The sequence below is a fragment of the Miscanthus floridulus genome, chromosome 13 (genome assembly GCF_019320115.1).
Source record: "Miscanthus floridulus cultivar M001 chromosome 13, ASM1932011v1, whole genome shotgun sequence".
NCBI classification, from domain to species: Eukaryota; Viridiplantae; Streptophyta; class Magnoliopsida; order Poales; family Poaceae; genus Miscanthus; species Miscanthus floridulus.
The window spans coordinates 45,077,732-45,095,107 of NC_089592.1; positions in this window are offsets into that span (position 1 = coordinate 45,077,732).

The following is a 17,376-nucleotide window of genomic DNA, read 5'->3' on the forward strand; positions in this document are numbered from 1 at the left end:
GGTGGAATTCAACCCCACTACCACCGCGCGCATTGATGGTTTTCAACTGCCGGTTTCATTCCTTACGAGGCCTCCCTATCGGTCCACTCAATGGTGGAAGTATCACACCGATGCTTTTATCGCTACAGCATTAAAAGTGGTGACAGCGAAAAGTAAATCTGTAGCAGTGAAGATTTTTGCAATCCTTGCATGGGCAGTTTATGAAACCAAGAGCGGCAATATTATACTCCATGTAAGCACTCATGACATTGATAAACGAGTCAAGGCCTTGCATGAATGCAACTGAACTTCGATTCATATACATCCATCCGCGATCCATCTGTGTACAGCAAAGGCAGAACTTATAGCACGAAGAAATTGAAAATGAATGCGTAGGTCCCATTGAGCAAGAACATTGATAATGCAGTAATAAGCACAATAGCAAGAATCAAGTAACTGAATCTGTGAAGAAAATTTTGCGGACCTCGGATCAGTTAAGTGATGAGCCGACTTCGATTCGAACACAACCTTTAATACAGTATTGGGGAACTAGCAATGGTCAAGAAAATGGGAACAATGGGATTCGTTTTGGGTATGGCTATGGAAGTGGACGGCTTCAAAGTAAGGCAGCCTACGCCATCGACCCGACGGTGGAAATCGGCCTTTACCATCGCCTAGATATGTAGTCCGGCGGGGAAATACTCTTTACCGCCGACTTTTGGCATTGAAAAGAATGGACACCACACCAAACACCGTTATATCAGGCATAGGGGTCATACGGAGGTGTGAGCAGCATGACCTATCAAGCACTGCTCCGTACGACCCTGTTTGGACCAGTTTCAAATTCTTAAAAACTGGCCTATTTGGATCCCACCTAGTTTACAAAAGCTAGATTCTTAAAATCTGCCAAAAACTAGAGGGATCCAAACAGGGACTAAGTTTATAGATTTGTAACTGAAATTATCATCAATTTGCTCTATTGCTAAGAATTTTGAACAAATCGGTTTATAGGCCACCAAAAACATTGGTCCAGCGACATGACATAACACTAAGAGCGATGACAGCAAAAGAAACAAGCATTGGTCAGACTATAATTTTTCTTTATTACTTTATAATATATATATATACACACATTTCCAATGATTACATGGTTGTACTCGTCCACAAAGATAATACACCTAAAAATAATCCTCTCAGAGCAAGGATGATGGTCGCCTTGGTCACTTCAGAGGAGGCCCATCATCATTCATCGTCGTCATTGTCCGAGGGCTCGTCCTCATCATCATCGTCGTCCTCCTCCTTGTCATCCTCCTCCTCCTCGGTGTCGGAGCTCCTATCAGGAATCAAATTAGGACCCATGTACTCCTTGGAGGCCTCCTCAGACAATGAGGGCCGCTGGACCTCGTCCTCGTCGGAGGATGAATTGTAGATGGGAAACTTGAAAAACTATCCACTGACATGGTTCTAGTCTAATGGAAGAATGAGATGAACAAGGAAGAGGGGTGGTTTTAGAGGGCAACTGGCTTGAAGAATATGTAGAGCGGGCCAGTGGGGGGTGTTGGTAGTTGGACATTGGGACACACTCTCACTGACTTGCCTTCAATATTTACTATTGGTATACCAAATGGTCGTGTAGGTTCGGCGGCCATAACACGTATCTCAGTTGGTTCGGCGTTCCAAACGACGGTGGAATTCAACCCCACTACCACCACTGCATTGATGGTTTTCAAATACCGATTTCATTCTTTAGGAGGCCTCGCTATCGGTCCAACTGATAGTAGAAGTATCACACAATGCTTTTATCGCTACGACAGTGAAAGTGGTGACAGTGATATATCAATCTATAGTAGTGTTGTTCCAATCTTCCTTCTTTTTGTAGCAAAGCTGAATGTTCTTGCGTGAAGTCAAAATTTCATCTTTGCTTTTTTACTTTCCTCAGGCAAACTCTGTTATGAAAATTACAAATATGACTCCAAAGTTTCGAGGCTGAGTTTTATGACGAAGTCAAATCCCCAACAATTATCTTGCTTAGAAACATTGGAGAGGGTCATGAAGTACTTGGAGAAAGGTGTGGAGGTAGAGAAGACCAGCAAGGACGTCCAACATAAGCAGGAGGCCCGGTCCAACTTGATTTCGAGTCTGCCTAAGCCTTCAGGACCAATCTGCAATAAAACAGATGCCCATGATGCATCTAGACTCCATTTTCGATGATCCACATGTGGTTTGAAAGCTAATTCCATAAGCTAACTAATGGATTTAGTTTGATGTCCAAATTCCATCAGAGTCAACAGAAATCATCGAAGCAAGTCAATGTCTAGAATCTGTTAGGGTGCTGCGTCACCGTGTTTGGCCCATTGGGCTATGTATCGTCTTTGAGCCCATTAGGGGGGCACGTCTAGGGGGAGCGATGACCCTTAGACCTTATAATCTGTCGCCGCCGCCATCATTAAGTTTTGGTTTTTGCTTTAGAACAATTTGTCTTCGAATAGTCGCTATGTTCGGTTGTGAAACCCCACTTTCTTGAACTTAATCATATATCTAAAGCTTGTCACTTTCATCATTGAGCTGCATACTTTTGAGTTCTTGCTTGTGTTCTTCGTTTCATAGGCAGGGATTAGCCTTTTTGGAGAGGTCAAACAGATTAGTGACACGATTGATAGCTAGAGAAGTCATGGTGCTAAGATTGTAGGGTTCGGGTCTTTTGATCTGAAGCGGGATCGGTGTGTCATGCTCCACCAAAACGATAGTTATCATCACCTGACGAAAGATTGAGAACCCTATCCCCATCAATGAGCATCATGGGAAAGGTCGCTGCGGTGGAGCGGGGGGCGTGGGCAGCACAATGGGCGCGAACGGTGTAGGAAACGCGACCAACATCGAGGGTGGTACGGGACATGCGACCGTGGGCGCGTGCAGTGCTGCAAGCGTGGCCGAGGATGGCACCAGCGCATGCGTCGGCTAGCTAGGAGACACAGGATGAGCGTGTCATGGAGGGCGTCTAGTAGCAGGGCAGAGGAGGTGTGGCGGTGGCTGGCAGTCATATAAACGAGGACGAAAACTTAGGAGAGAGAGGAGCTCGACGAGGTATAGTGGTAGAGCTCGACGCCATGGATCTTAGCGCTGAGCTCGCGCTAGCTCGGCACTAAGATCCATGGTGTTGAGCTTTGCCACCTCAGCACCACGTAGTCTAGCAACCGTTCGGTCTCAAAGTTTGGAGCTATGGCCTGTGACGCCGAAACGTGTTACCTTGGTGCCATAGGCCAGGGCACCGACCCTACGATCCAAAGACGAGTTTAAGAAGTCCATGAGTATAATTGTGATTATTTAGAAAAAAATATTAAAAAATAAAAAATTCGGCACGACGAAGCAAGGCGCAGGGGCACGCCAAAACAGTTGATGATTCTATGTTAGTAGTCTTTTTAGTAGTTGAGACTAGTAACTAGTTATGTGTATCAAACAAGTCTTTAGGGCAACTTCAAGAGATTTTCTATATCGTTGCCAATTATAGGAGCAGAGGTTTTGGTGAAAAATACCCTATAATAGCCTCTTTAATTGGATTTTAAATATAGATATCTTATATTCATGTTTTTTCAATAGACAAATATTAGAAAAGCTATTAGAGGATACAAAGATATATTTAATAAAGATATTTTAAATAGGGGCTCTTGCATTCGTACCCCTGTTTTATATCAAAATTACGGTTTTGCTCCTATTTTTTAACTTTGTGAATTTACCACTTTGCCCTATTATGTCATCCTCCCCTTAAAGGTGTTAACTTTTATATAAAAGGACAAATATGTCCATATGATTTTTCCCTGGTTTTTAGGGCTATTTATGATTTGAACTCTAATTTAGAACAAGACATTTATATTGTATTTTGCTAAAAAATGGTTAGATTTGGTCGAATCTATTTGCCACAATTCTCGAGCATTTCAAATCAGATTTATTATTGAAAAAATAATAATATTTAAAAATTTGGTAACATTCTGACAGCATCTTAGCGGTATTTTGACAAGCATTAGCAGCAGTTGTTTGGAGAACTGCGCTGCAGTTTGCCACTAGTAGATATCGTAGGTGTAAAGATAAAAGAAAAGATTGCTAGCCGCCCATGGCCGTGCGTTCAGGACATTTGACTATTTCATTTTCGGGAAAGCACACTGGTTCTTTCACTAAGCACTAGTACCAGCACTAAATCCCTATGCATCGGCACAGCAAGTTTGCTGTAACCTTCGAGGCCCCATCGTTCGAAGTACTCCTGTACTGCTCAAAAGAGTTGCGGGGGAATCATGCGGAGAAATCCTTTGAAATGTTGGTGGTCAAAGCTCGATGCTCACTGTGCTAATTGCAGACAGGCAGAGCATGAAGATTAAGGGCTCGCCACAACGGGGACGCAAGCACACCCGCGATCACCATGCCCGCCCCACGCTAGACCGCCGCGCCCTCCCACACTCGACCACACGCCCGTCCGGCCGTGCCCCGCCCAGGCGCGTGTGCTCCACAGGCGGCCGCGCGTCCACCTAGCCACGCCCGCTTAGCACGAGGCTGCCGCGCGCGCCTAGCCACACCCACTACTACAGAATGGACTTGTTGTCCCGGGCGGTAACAGCCTTTAGTCCCGGTTACCGCGCCGGGACAACGATCCCGGGACTAAAGGTGGAACCTTCAGTCCCGGGTCATCGAGCCGGGACTAAAGAGGGATCTTTAGTCCCGGTTGGTAACCGGGACTAAATGCCCTCCAGCCGAGCGAACCTGGCGCACCCTTTAGTCCCGGTTGGTAACACCAACCGGGACTAACGGTTCACCCTTTAGTCCCGGTTGGTAACCCCAACCGGGACTAAAGGTTCCTTTTCTTTTTTTTTGTTTAATTTGTTTTCAGTTCAGTTACACGTATTTGTTTAATATATAATATGTTTTTATGTACGTATTCTACGCTGCTAATATAAATACACGCATGCGTATAATTACATCTAATTTCATCTTGAGCATTATTATATTCGAATAAAGTATGAAACTATATATATTATAGATATATATATATATATATATGTATATATACAACACTTTCATAATCTTGTTCTCGAAAATAACGATATCAATAAACATTTAATTTACATCATTTATTCCTTAAGATCAAAGTAGAACTCGCCGTTGGGATTTAGCACTTTTTCTAGAAGATATCCTGCTATTGACTCTTGAACTGCTTTCAGATGGTCTTTTTGCATGACCCTTCGTTTCAACCATTCAATCTTGCATTTGAAATAAAAGGAAAAGTATTAATACACATATATGTATATATATTCATTTAAAAATAAATAAAAATTGATATATACGTACTCTGAGGACATCTTCAGGAGTTCTTCTTATGTGCGCAGTGATAAATTCACAAACGTAGTATCCACACAAGTTATTACCTGGTTCCTGCCGCAAACACCACTGTACGAGAAGAAGATTATTCTCATCATCTCACACGTAAATTGAAGTACGATATAGTAATTAAACACGTGGGGAAATGTATATAGTACAACTTACTGGTATTTCAACTATATTAAGTGGTGCCTTGCAATCCTTGCGATGTTGCCGAATAAACTCTTTCCAAACCCTGTGCGACCAATAATGTATGATCGTTAATAAATTATGGCAAAGTCTATTCAATAATAGTTGTGCGCGAGAGATCGAAATTACCCCTGGATAATGTCTATCATATCTTGGTATAGTGCCCGTTCTTTTCTCAACGAGTCAAAGATTAGTAACCGACTTGAGTTTAACTCAATGACAATGAGTATCCAGTGAAAACTGCATTGGTTTATACACACACGTACATGCATATAAGTTGTATTGATATTACATAAAATGTGTAGACTACATTATTATTAACACTTACTCAAAGTTGTACAGGAAAAGTATTGTTGTCTTGTCGTGCTGCTTTACGAAGAACATCATGATATTCTCCTGTGCTTCAGATACCCATCGCTCCTTGACAATAATACCGGTTTTGAATACGATATAAGGATCAATGAAGCCAACACTGGTGTCTTGTATTCTTTGGAGCTCTGACATCTGGAATCTGTATATAAATATAAGTTACATGTGAGGATAATTATATACACGTACGTATGGAAGTGAGTTTATTAAATAAAAGTAAGAATCACTTACAAACAAAAGGAGCTAATGATTGATTTGTCCTAGAGCGTCCATGTGGTATAGTTGATGCAATTCTTCGAAACTAATATGTAAGATGTTATCGCCACGGAAGTAATGATGGTCTCTAAATCTGACAAAGATCCACTGCTCACCCCTGCCACACGCCTGCATGTACCACTTGTTGAGCAAGTACATTTGCGTACCCAATTCATTCAGAGCCGCAGGGTTGTACAGACTTTTGCCATATTTATAAGTCTTCCAGGTATCAACTTCCAGGTTCTGGATTGGAGCTTTGCCCGTCAATTGATCCAAGGTTAAACCAGTATCTTGAAAAAAAACATTAAGGGCTTGAACCGACACTTCTCCAGAGTTGTCTGGTCGATAGACTTCTATGTTGGAACCATATTGATTAGCAACAACAAGATTTTGCATTGGTTGCTTCTGTTGTCCGAGCTGTGGGACATCCTTCCCTGATGCTCTTTTCCTTTTCTTATCTGCATCATGTGACTTCACGAGGGAGCAGTCATAGTCTGATAGTGGCGAAGGCTTACAAAGTTCAATCATCTTTTTCTTGTGAGCATCGACCTTCTGCCTCAGCACCTCTCGTGGTAGGTAAAAGTACGGCTTCTCCTTAAGCTTTGCTTGACTCTTCTTTTTGGTATCTATAAAAAAATCTTTCACTTTTTTGTCTTCTTCAGCTGCTATTTGCTCATCAGTTTTTTTAGAAAGTATTTCTTAAGAAATAACTCTTTTTCTCGGGGTCTTCTTTGCCGTCGGGACCTTAGACGTCTTTGTAGTGCGTCACTGTGGAGGGGGTGGGGGCAGTGTTGGAGACCGGCGTGGAGGCGATGTGGCCGGTGTTGGTGAAGACCGGCGTGGAGGCATTGGAGATCGTTGTGGAGGCGGTGGGGTCGGTGTAGGAGTTGGAGATCGTCGTGGAGGCGATGGGGCCGGTGTAGGAGTTGGCGATCGCCGTGGGGATGAAGTCGTCTCGCCCCCCGCGACGCTGTGATGAGATGGGGAATGAATGATTAGGCTAGGCTGGGGGGAGACCCTGCTAAAAAAACAAGTTGTGTGTCAATTATTTTTTAAGCCAATAGAAAATTAATGGAAAATAATATTTCATTCACTTTCATTCGTACCTAGGGTGAGGTAGGGGAAGCGGTGGCGCCCCAGGAATGATGATGAAGCGTTTGCGCCATTGAATAAATGTCTTTTCTGCTTCTCCTAGTGTCTTCTCCCCATCACCACCTTCAATGTCAAGAGGAACATTGCTGTAACCTTTGAGCACTCTATCGACCGAGACGCTAGCATATCCAGGTTGAATAACTGACCCATGGATTCTTGGTGTCTTCGTTCGGTCTATTGGAGATACAACCCCGACAGCCACCATGATTGATGCATTATTACCATCTGGAATGTGCAGCTCACATGTTGTTAGAGGCTCGGTAATGTCATCAACAGGGAAGCGCAACCCATCGTCGTCTTGAATAACTGGTAGCTCCGTAGAAGCACAACTATTTTTCATCTAACCAACGGGGCTAATGGTGACTCCCGGCGTTGATTGCGATTGCATTTGACTTATTGCTAGCTGCACTTGCCTCTTGATCTCCTCCTGCATTCTTGCCTCAAGAGATTTTTCTCGTTCACGTGATTCAAGCAATGCTTGTCGTGACTCATCAACAAATTGCTCCAATGCACAGATTCGTTCTGCCTCCTCATCCTTCTTTCTTTGGCGGCTTCTGTAGGTATCCTTGTTTGCTGGGAATGCGTGTAGCCATGGAACTGCCCCATAGCCTCTTGTTCGACCACCATGTTTAGGATTCTCTAGTGCATATGTCAATTCATCCTTCTCTCTGTTGGGCTTGAAAACACCACTATCAGCTTCTTCCCTAGCACGAGCTAGTCTCTGTGTTGCTCTCTCAATTTTTTGGCCGAAAATTAGCTTGCCAGTGTCTAGGTCTAGGCTTCCCCCATGAGCGTAGAACCAATTCTTCGCGCGTTGAGGCCAGTTCTTCTCTATTGTTTCATGTATGATTCCCTTGGCAGTAATCTCTGCTTCTAGGTTCTGCCACTTGGGAATAGCACTCTTATAACCACCTGATCCCATGCGATGATGGTATTGCTTCTGTCGGGCATTCTGCCGATTCCTCATCACACGTTCCTCACTGTCTTGGGATGTCTTGTATTCTACGAAGGCATCCCAATGGGACTCTAACTTAACAAACGCCTTAGCATTGAAATTTGGCATAGCATTCTTCAAGATAAACTTTTTATACAATGTCTTCTTCCAACTCTGGAACAATGTTGCCATCTTCTTCATTGTCCAATCCCTCACTAGCTCCTTCAAAGCATCATCTGCTTGTAATGTGAAATGCTGAGTGATATCTCTCCAAGCTAGGTTCTTGTCACGATCAAATACAAAACTAACATTAGGAGCGGATATCTTCTGCTTCCATTCACGAGCACTAACTGGGATCCTATCCCTTACAACGAACCCACATTGATTGACATATGTCTGAGCATGTGGTCCTAATGGTTTGCCGGTGTCGATGTCGAATTCTGATATTATGAAACGGCCCTCTAATGGCTTTTTTGGCCCTCGGACTTTCCTACTTTTGTCGGTGGTTGATGTAGATCCAGAGACCGGCTACATGAGTAGAAACACAACGATTAACAATAAATATACGTACGCATGCATCTATAAGAGATGATAGATAATCGAATATACCTCGCTAGTATTTTTGTGTGCGACAATTTGTTGATCTTCAACCACCGGCATATTCAGGATATCCTCATAATCAGCAAAGTACTGACTCATGTCATCTACATCCACATTGGTGCCGGCATTGATAATATCCGCCATTATGTTATCACTCAAGTTATCATTCGGAGCAGCCATTTGTATCTTCAAGATAACACATAGATAGAATTACTATGGTACATAACATAAGTACATGTGATAACACATATAGAATTACTAAATCCAATTAAATATAATAACACATAATATTTCATCAACATGGAAATAAGTACATGTATATATATACACATAGAATGATACAATATATTTTCTCTCTCTCTCAACACATAGAAATAAGTGCATATGTCTATATCTCTAGATATGCATGTGATACACATAGAATGCTCTCTAGATACAATTTTCTCTCTCTCTCAACACATGAAAATAAGTACATGTATATATACATATAGAAATAATTAAGTACATATGTATACATATAGAATCTCTCTCTAGATATAATATATATAGAGAGATAGAATATATAATTACTAAATCCAATTAAATAAATCTAACATGAAATTAGATAAACTAGTAAGATAATACATTTTAATCTAACATATATCAAAAACTATAATAAAAAACTATCTAAAAAAACTATCTAAATAAAATACTAATTAAATTTTAATACATTTAAATCTAATATATCAAAAACTATCTAAAAATAACTAAAAAACTAACAATAAACTACATGTACTTATTTTAATCTAACATACAGCCGAGACTTTGTAAAAAAAATCTAAAAAACATGGCTGATCGAGAGCAGCAGATCATATCGAGTTCGACGAAGGCCGTACGGCGTGGGCGCGCGGGAAGCGTCGGCGACGGATGGTGGGGTCGGGTGCGGCGGCGGAGACGGGATGCGGCGATGCGGGCCTGGAGAATGGCGCGGCCGGGCGAGGGTAGACGACGACGGCGGCGCGGTAGAGACGAGCTCGACGACGGCGGATGGTGCGGCCAGGCGGGGCTGAGCGACGGAGGCGAGATCGAAGATGAACAGAACAAACGTTCGATATATATAGCCTGCGATCCTTTAGTCCCGGCTGGTAACACCAGCCGGGACTAAAGGGCATTTAGTCCCGGCTGGTAATACCAACCGGGACTAAAGGTCCAACCCTTTAGTCCCGGTTGGTCTTACCAGCCGGGACTAAATGTCCTTTAGTCCCGGCTCGTGTTGCCAGCCGGGACTAAAGGTATTTTTTGGCGGGCACCAAAATTGCCGCCCACCCTTTAGTCCTGGTTCTTGGTCTGGGCCTGGGACTAAAGCCCTGAAAAATTTGCCAACCCGCCAGCGTAATTGGAAAGGCCTGAATTTTATTTTTGTTTAATACTAGGTTAATCAATTAATTCCATAGCAACTTCAATACTTTGCAATATTTATTTTAAAAAATACTTTTGATTAACTAATTATTTATTGTAAATAGGAAAATTTTGTAACCTAAAGTTTTTAATTTCTTTTATGAATATAGAATATAAATGTTACTAATACTAAGTATTTTGTTAATGCAAAAATATATTTCTAACTTAAAATTAATAAAACTAATATTATTCAATAGGAAATTTATTATCACATTATTATAACGTCAATGTTTCAATTTTTTCTCGGTTTTTGACCAAAATTGACAGGAATTTTTTGTTGAACCTATAAAAATAGAGAAAATGTAGTATTTTTTGTTCTACAACTTTCTCAAATGAAAAAATGGCCTATATAAGGATTGTATATATTGATGAGCTTAACAAACTCGGTATTCAAAACTTTTCAATTTGAGACAATCTAGGGTCCCGAAAACTAGTTTGTAGGCATCGAAATTTAAAAATCATAAATTTGAACCGTCCAAACTTTCTCAAATGGAAAGTTTACCAAAACAACAATTGTAGATCTCTTTGAGTTTAACAAACTTGGTATTCAAAACTTTTCAATTTGAAGTCATTTAGAGTTCATAATACTAAAGTCAAAGTGTTGTTTTTTTATTTGACCAAATTTGACTTGGTCAAACTTGCTCAAATGAGACACTAAATGACCTCAGATGAAAAAACTCTGAATACCAAGTTTGATCATCTCAGCAAGATCTACAATTGTTATATAGCTCATTTTCCCATTTGAGAAATTTTTATCAAATACTAGTCATAACTTCTTGAATCTCATATATACTTTCTAAAATTATGTCACACACTTGTGAAATTTGAACTACATTTTGTTCAAGCTTTCTCAAATGAAAAAATGGCCTATATAAGAATTGTATATATTGATGAGCTTAACAAACTCGGTATTCAAAACTTTTCAATTTGAGACAATCTAGGGTCCCGAAAACTAGTTTGTAGGCGTCGAAATTTAAAAATCACAAATTTGAACCATCCAAACTTTCTCAAATGGAAAGTTGACCAAAACAACAATTGTAGATCTTTTTGAGTTTAACAAACTTGGTATTCAAAACTTTTCAATTTGAAGTCATTTAGAGTTCATAATACTAGAGTCAAAGTGTTGTTTTTTTATTTGACCAAATTTGACTTGGTCAAACTTGCTCAAATGAGACACTAAATGACCTCAGATGAAAAAACTCTGAATACCAAGTTTGATCATCTCAGCAAGATCTACAATTGTGAAGTCATAACATATTACATAATATCCGTCTCTAAAACATAATATATTAAACATGCATCGTTGTATCATGCGGGCACAACAGTGAATTTCTTCTTGACGTATGACCCTTGGTTATGATCTTGTCGTAACCATGGAGTGTCTTCATCATTTAACATGATGCTTGGATCTTTCTTCACTATGAAGGGTGGAATTCGGACATTTCTTTCGTAATCTTCTGACATGTCTGACTTATCTTCAATTCCCACTATATTTATTTTCCCAGAAAGAATTATGTGGCGCGTTGGCTCATTGATCATTGAGTTGATGTCTTCGTTTTTTCCTCTCTTTGATTTTGTAGACATGTCTTTCACATAGAACACCTGACTCACATCGGCAGCAAGGACGAATGGTTCCTCTTTATACCCAATATTGTTGAGGTCCATTGTTGTCATTCCATACTCTTTGTCGACTGTTACCCCTCCTCCGGTCAGCTTCACCCATTGGCACTGGAACAAAGGGACTTTAAAATTAGGTGCGTAGTCCAGTTCCCATATCTCTTCTATGCGGCCATAATATGTTTGTATATTCCCATTTGGATCTGTTCCATCTATGCAAACACCACTATTTTGATTGGTGCTCCTTTTATCTTGGGCAACTGTGTAAAATGTATTCCCATTTATCTCGTACCCTTGGTACGTGAGGATATGCCACGATGGCTGCCTAGCCAACAAATACAGTTGCTCATCAATATTGTCATCGCCTTGACATTCTTTTCGCAACCAACCACTGAAACTTTCCATGTGCTGACGCCTAATCCAAGCTTCAGTCTTCCCTGGAAATTTGGATCGTAAGAACTCCTTATGTATCTCGATATACGGATGCACCAATGACGAGTTCTGAAGAACTATGTAGTGTGCTTTATTGAAATAATCGTCTTCCATGCCGATATATGTTTTCTTCTCTAAAGTTCCTTTACCACTGAGTCGCCCCTCATGTCGTGATTCGGGAACACCAATCGGGGCAAGGTCAGGAATAAAGTCAACACAGAACTCAATGACCTCCTCTGTTCCATAGCCCTGGGCGATGCTTCCTTCAGGCTTAGAACGGACTTTCACATATTTCTTCAAGACTCTCATAAACCTCTCGAAGGGGAACATGTTATGTAAGAACACAGGTCCAAAAATACTAATCTCCTTCACCAAATGAACTAGGATGTGTGTCATGATATTAAAGAAGGATGGAGGGAACACCAACTCAAAGCTGACAAGACATTGAACCACATCATTCTGTAGAGTAGCTAGTTCCACTGGATTGATTGTCTTCTGAGAAATTGCATTGAGGAATACACATAGCTTCACGGTGGCTAGACGTACATGTGGAGGTAGAATTCCTCTTAAAGCAACTGGAAGCAATTGCGTCATAAGCACGTGGCAGTCATGGGACTTTAAGTTTAGGAATTTCTTATCTGGCATATTTATTATACCCTTTATATTGGAGGAGAATCCCGATGGGACCTTGATACTGCTTAGACATTCGAACATGCTGTCCCTCTCTTCTTTGCTAAGCGTGTAGCTAGCAGAACTTAAGTAATGACGTCCATCATCTGTCTTCTCTGGATGAAGATTGTCTCGTTCTTTCATGCCCTGCAAGTCCTAGCGTGCTTCAAGTGAATCCTTTGGCTTCCCGTACACACCCATGAATCCTAACAGGTTCACACAAAGATTCTTTGTTAGGTGCATCACGTCGATTGCGTTGCGGACCTCTAGGACTTGCCAATAGGGTAGCTCCCAAAAGATGGACTTCTTCTTCCACATGGGTGTGTGTCCCTTAGCATCTTTGGGAACAGATTCACTGCCTTGTCCCTTTCCAAATACTACTTTCACATCCTTGACCATTGCGAGTACATCTTCCCCGGTTCAGTTATGAGGCTTCTTCCGATGGTCTGACTTACCTTTAAAATGCTTCCCTTTCTTTCTTACTTGGTGATTCAACGGAAGGAATCGACGATGGCCAAGGTACACGACCTTTCGACATCTTTTCAAATATATACTGTCAAGGTCATCAAAACAATGTGTGCATGCATTATATCCTTTGTTTGTCTGACCTGAAAGATTACTTAAAGCAGGCCAATCATTGATTGTTACGAACAACATTGCTCGTAGGTCAAAGTGTTCTTGTTTGTACTCATCCCAGACACGTACACCTGGTTTATTTCATAAAACTAGAAGTTCTTCAACTAATGGCTTCAGATAGACATTAATATCGTTGCCAGGTTGCCTCGGACCTTGGATGAGGATCGGCATCATAATGAACTTTCGCTTCATACATAACCATGGAGGAAGGTTGTAGATACATAGAGTAACTAGCCAAGTGCTATGACTAGTGCTTTGCTCTCCAAAAGGATTCATACCATCTGTACTTAAGGCGAACCTTAAGTTTCTAGCCTCATTTGCAAACTCTGGAAATTCCCTGTCTATCGCTCTCCACTGGGACCCATCAGCTGGGTGTCTCAGCATATTGTCTACCTTACGGTCTTCTTTATACCACCGCAACAACTTTGCATGGTCTTTATTTCTGAACAAACATTTTAAGCGTGGTATTATAGGAGCATACCACATAACTTTGGCAGGAATTTTCTTTCTAGGACGTTGTTCACCCTCGACATCACCAGGATCATCGCGCCTGATCTTATACCGCGATGCTTTACATACCGGGCATTCATCCAAATTCTCGTATTCATTGCCATGATAGAGGATGCAGTCATTAGGACATGCATGTATCTTCTGGATTTTTAATCCCAATGGGCAGACAACCTTTTTTGCTTCGTACGTAGTGGTGGGCAATTCATTTGGCTTCGGAAGCATCTTCTTTATAAGGTTCAATAAATTCCCAAATGCCTTGTCGGATATACCATTCTTTGCCTTCCACTGTAGCAATTCCAGTGTTGTACCTAGCTTTTTTTGCCCCTCTTCGGCCGTTGAGTATAGCAACTTCCTATGATCCTCAAGCATGCGCTCGAACTTAACTTTCTCTTTTTCACTTTCCCATTCTTGTTGTGCAACATGAATGGCATCGCCAAGAGCATCACCGAGATCATCTTCTACCACTACCTCTTCTTCATCTCCCCCCATTATAGTATCATCAAAGGCACCATACTGAGTAATAATGTCATCAATGTCTAAATCTTCCCCTTCACCTTCTTCCATCATGATCCCGCTTTCTCCATGCTTAGTCCAACATATATAGTTTGACATGAAACCTGACTTAAGCAAATGTGAATGAAGACTCATTGAGCTTGAATATTCCTTTAAATTCTTACATAGGGCATATGGACAGCACATGAAACCATCCCGCTTATTTGCCTCGGCCACACCTAAGAAATAGTGCAAGCCCTCAATAAAGTCTTGGGAGCGGCGATCAGCATTGTACATCCAATGGCGTGACATAATCTGTATTACACGACAAATTATGAAAACCTTGAACATAATTTAGTATTTTATTACACAACATAAATGACACACACATGGTTGATTAATTAACTAAGTCTGGCTACAACGTAAGCAATCCCAACTATCACTAAACAAACTAAAACTACAATGCACTTCAGTAACATAATTATTTCGTGATCGTACGCAACTAAAACAGATAAATCATTCTTCTATTGAATATCAATAAGCTTCTCCTGCTGGCTCACTGCCTCATCAGCAGCAGTCGCTACCTCAAGCGCACCCAAATTCTGCACGTATGTAGCATAATCTTCCTCCCAGTACCAACCATCGCATCCATTGCCCTCCCACTGTAATTAAAGCTAAAAATTATTTAGTCAAAAATATTCAAGAAAAGCAGGTCAATTAGCCATACAAATAAAATGCGTAAGAAACTCACATCGCGATCCGGGCACTTGTAGAAAACACGACCCTTGTTGGGTCCCTGTCTCTTGACTCGGTACTCCATCACAATCTTCTGCTTACACTTGCCGCAGATAATGAGAGGGAGTTCTAGCCTCAGTCGTTTCGCAACCGAACGAGAGGCCGATGATCCGGTACCAGTTGTCATCTACTTTCTATACTTATTTTTGCAAACTAGTATAAATTTCATATTTTCTAAAATGATATATTTAAATAAAACTAGTACGGATTTCACATGTTTCAATAAATAACCATCCGTACTAGTTGACCTTGCTTACGTGATCATCTCGGCCAGCATTTCTCCACCGGACAGCACCGTACTTGGCCAAGGAAGAGCTCCGATTCTACGAGAAAGGGAACACGGTCTTCCACGACCGTTGCCGCTCTCCCTCGTAGCATCAAAGTTCCTCCTTGATGTCCGTTACCGCTCGGCAGAGAACATGTTGGCCGAGCTGAACACGGTCCGCAAGTTCAACTAGTACGGATTTTCTATAATTTTCTAACTATTTACTAAGTTTTTCATTTCATGGAAAATTTAATTCTAAAAAAAGGCATGATTTCTAAGTAGTTCATTTCATGGAAAAAATAATTCTAAGTGACCTGCTCGATATCGGCGAGCTCACGGACGTTTAGGTTGCCGAGGATAGTAACATTTGTAGATCTGAAGTTATCAAATATCCATCAAATTATAGCTCAAAAACATGTTTCAATAAATGACCATCCGTACTAGTTGACCTTGCTTACGTGATCAACTCGGCGAGCATTTCTCCACCGGACAGCACCGTACTTGGCCAAGGAAGAGCTCCGATTCTACGAGAAAGGGAACACGGTCTTCCACGACAATTGCCGCTCTCCCTCGTAGAATCAAAGCTCCTCCTTGACGTCCGTTACCGCTCGGCAGAGAACATGCTCGCCGACCTGAACACGGTCCGCAAGTTCAACTAGTACGAATTTTCTACAATTTTCTAACTATTTTCTAAGTTTTTCATTTCATGGAAAATTTAATTCTAAAAAATAAAAGGCATGATTTCTAAGTATTTCATTTCATGAAAAAAATAATTCTAAGTGACCTGCTCGACATCGGCGATCTCGTGGGCGTTTAGGTTGCCGAGGATAGTAACATTTGTAGATGATATTTGTAGGTCCGAAGTTATCAAATATCCATCAAATTATAGCTCAAAAACATGTTTCAATAAATAACTATCCGTACTAGTTGACCTTGCTTACGTGATCATCTCGACGAGCATTTCTCCACCGGACGGCACCGTACTTGCTAAGGAAGAGCTCCGATTCTATGAGAAAGGGAACACGGTCTTCTACGACCGTTGCCGCTCTCCCTCGTAGAATCAAAGCTCCTCCTTGACGTCCGTTACCGTTCGGCAGAGAACATGCTTGCCGAGTTGAACACGGTCCGCAAGTTCAACTAGTATGGATTTTCTACAATTTTCTAACTATATTCTAAGTTTTTCATTTCATGAAAAAATTAATTCTAAGATCACGTAAGCCACCGGGGACGAGGATGGCGCGTGCTCCAGCGAGGACGAGCGAGGCGTGATTTTGATGAACTAATTTAACTTTTGTTTATCAAAACATATATGCAAATCATCATGTGATTTTGAGCTAAAAATGACATATAAAATCATAATAAAGTCCAACATATAAAGTTACACTATGCATCTACATCGCAAAATGAGATAAGCTACTGATAAAATATAAGATGATTAAGTTTGTTACCTCCAAAATCGAAGAGCAACACCAATGGAGAGGGGAGAGAGCAAGAACAACAGCAAGCTGAAGAACAGAGGCAGTGAGTTTGAATAGAATGGCTCGGGCTCGGGGAGGAAGAAATGAGCTGAATTATAGGCCGGGATAATTAGTCCCGGTTAGGGGTCCAAACCGGGACTAAAGATTAATCTTTATTCCCGGGGAATTACCCAAACCGGGACTAAAAGCTTTAGTCCCGGTTG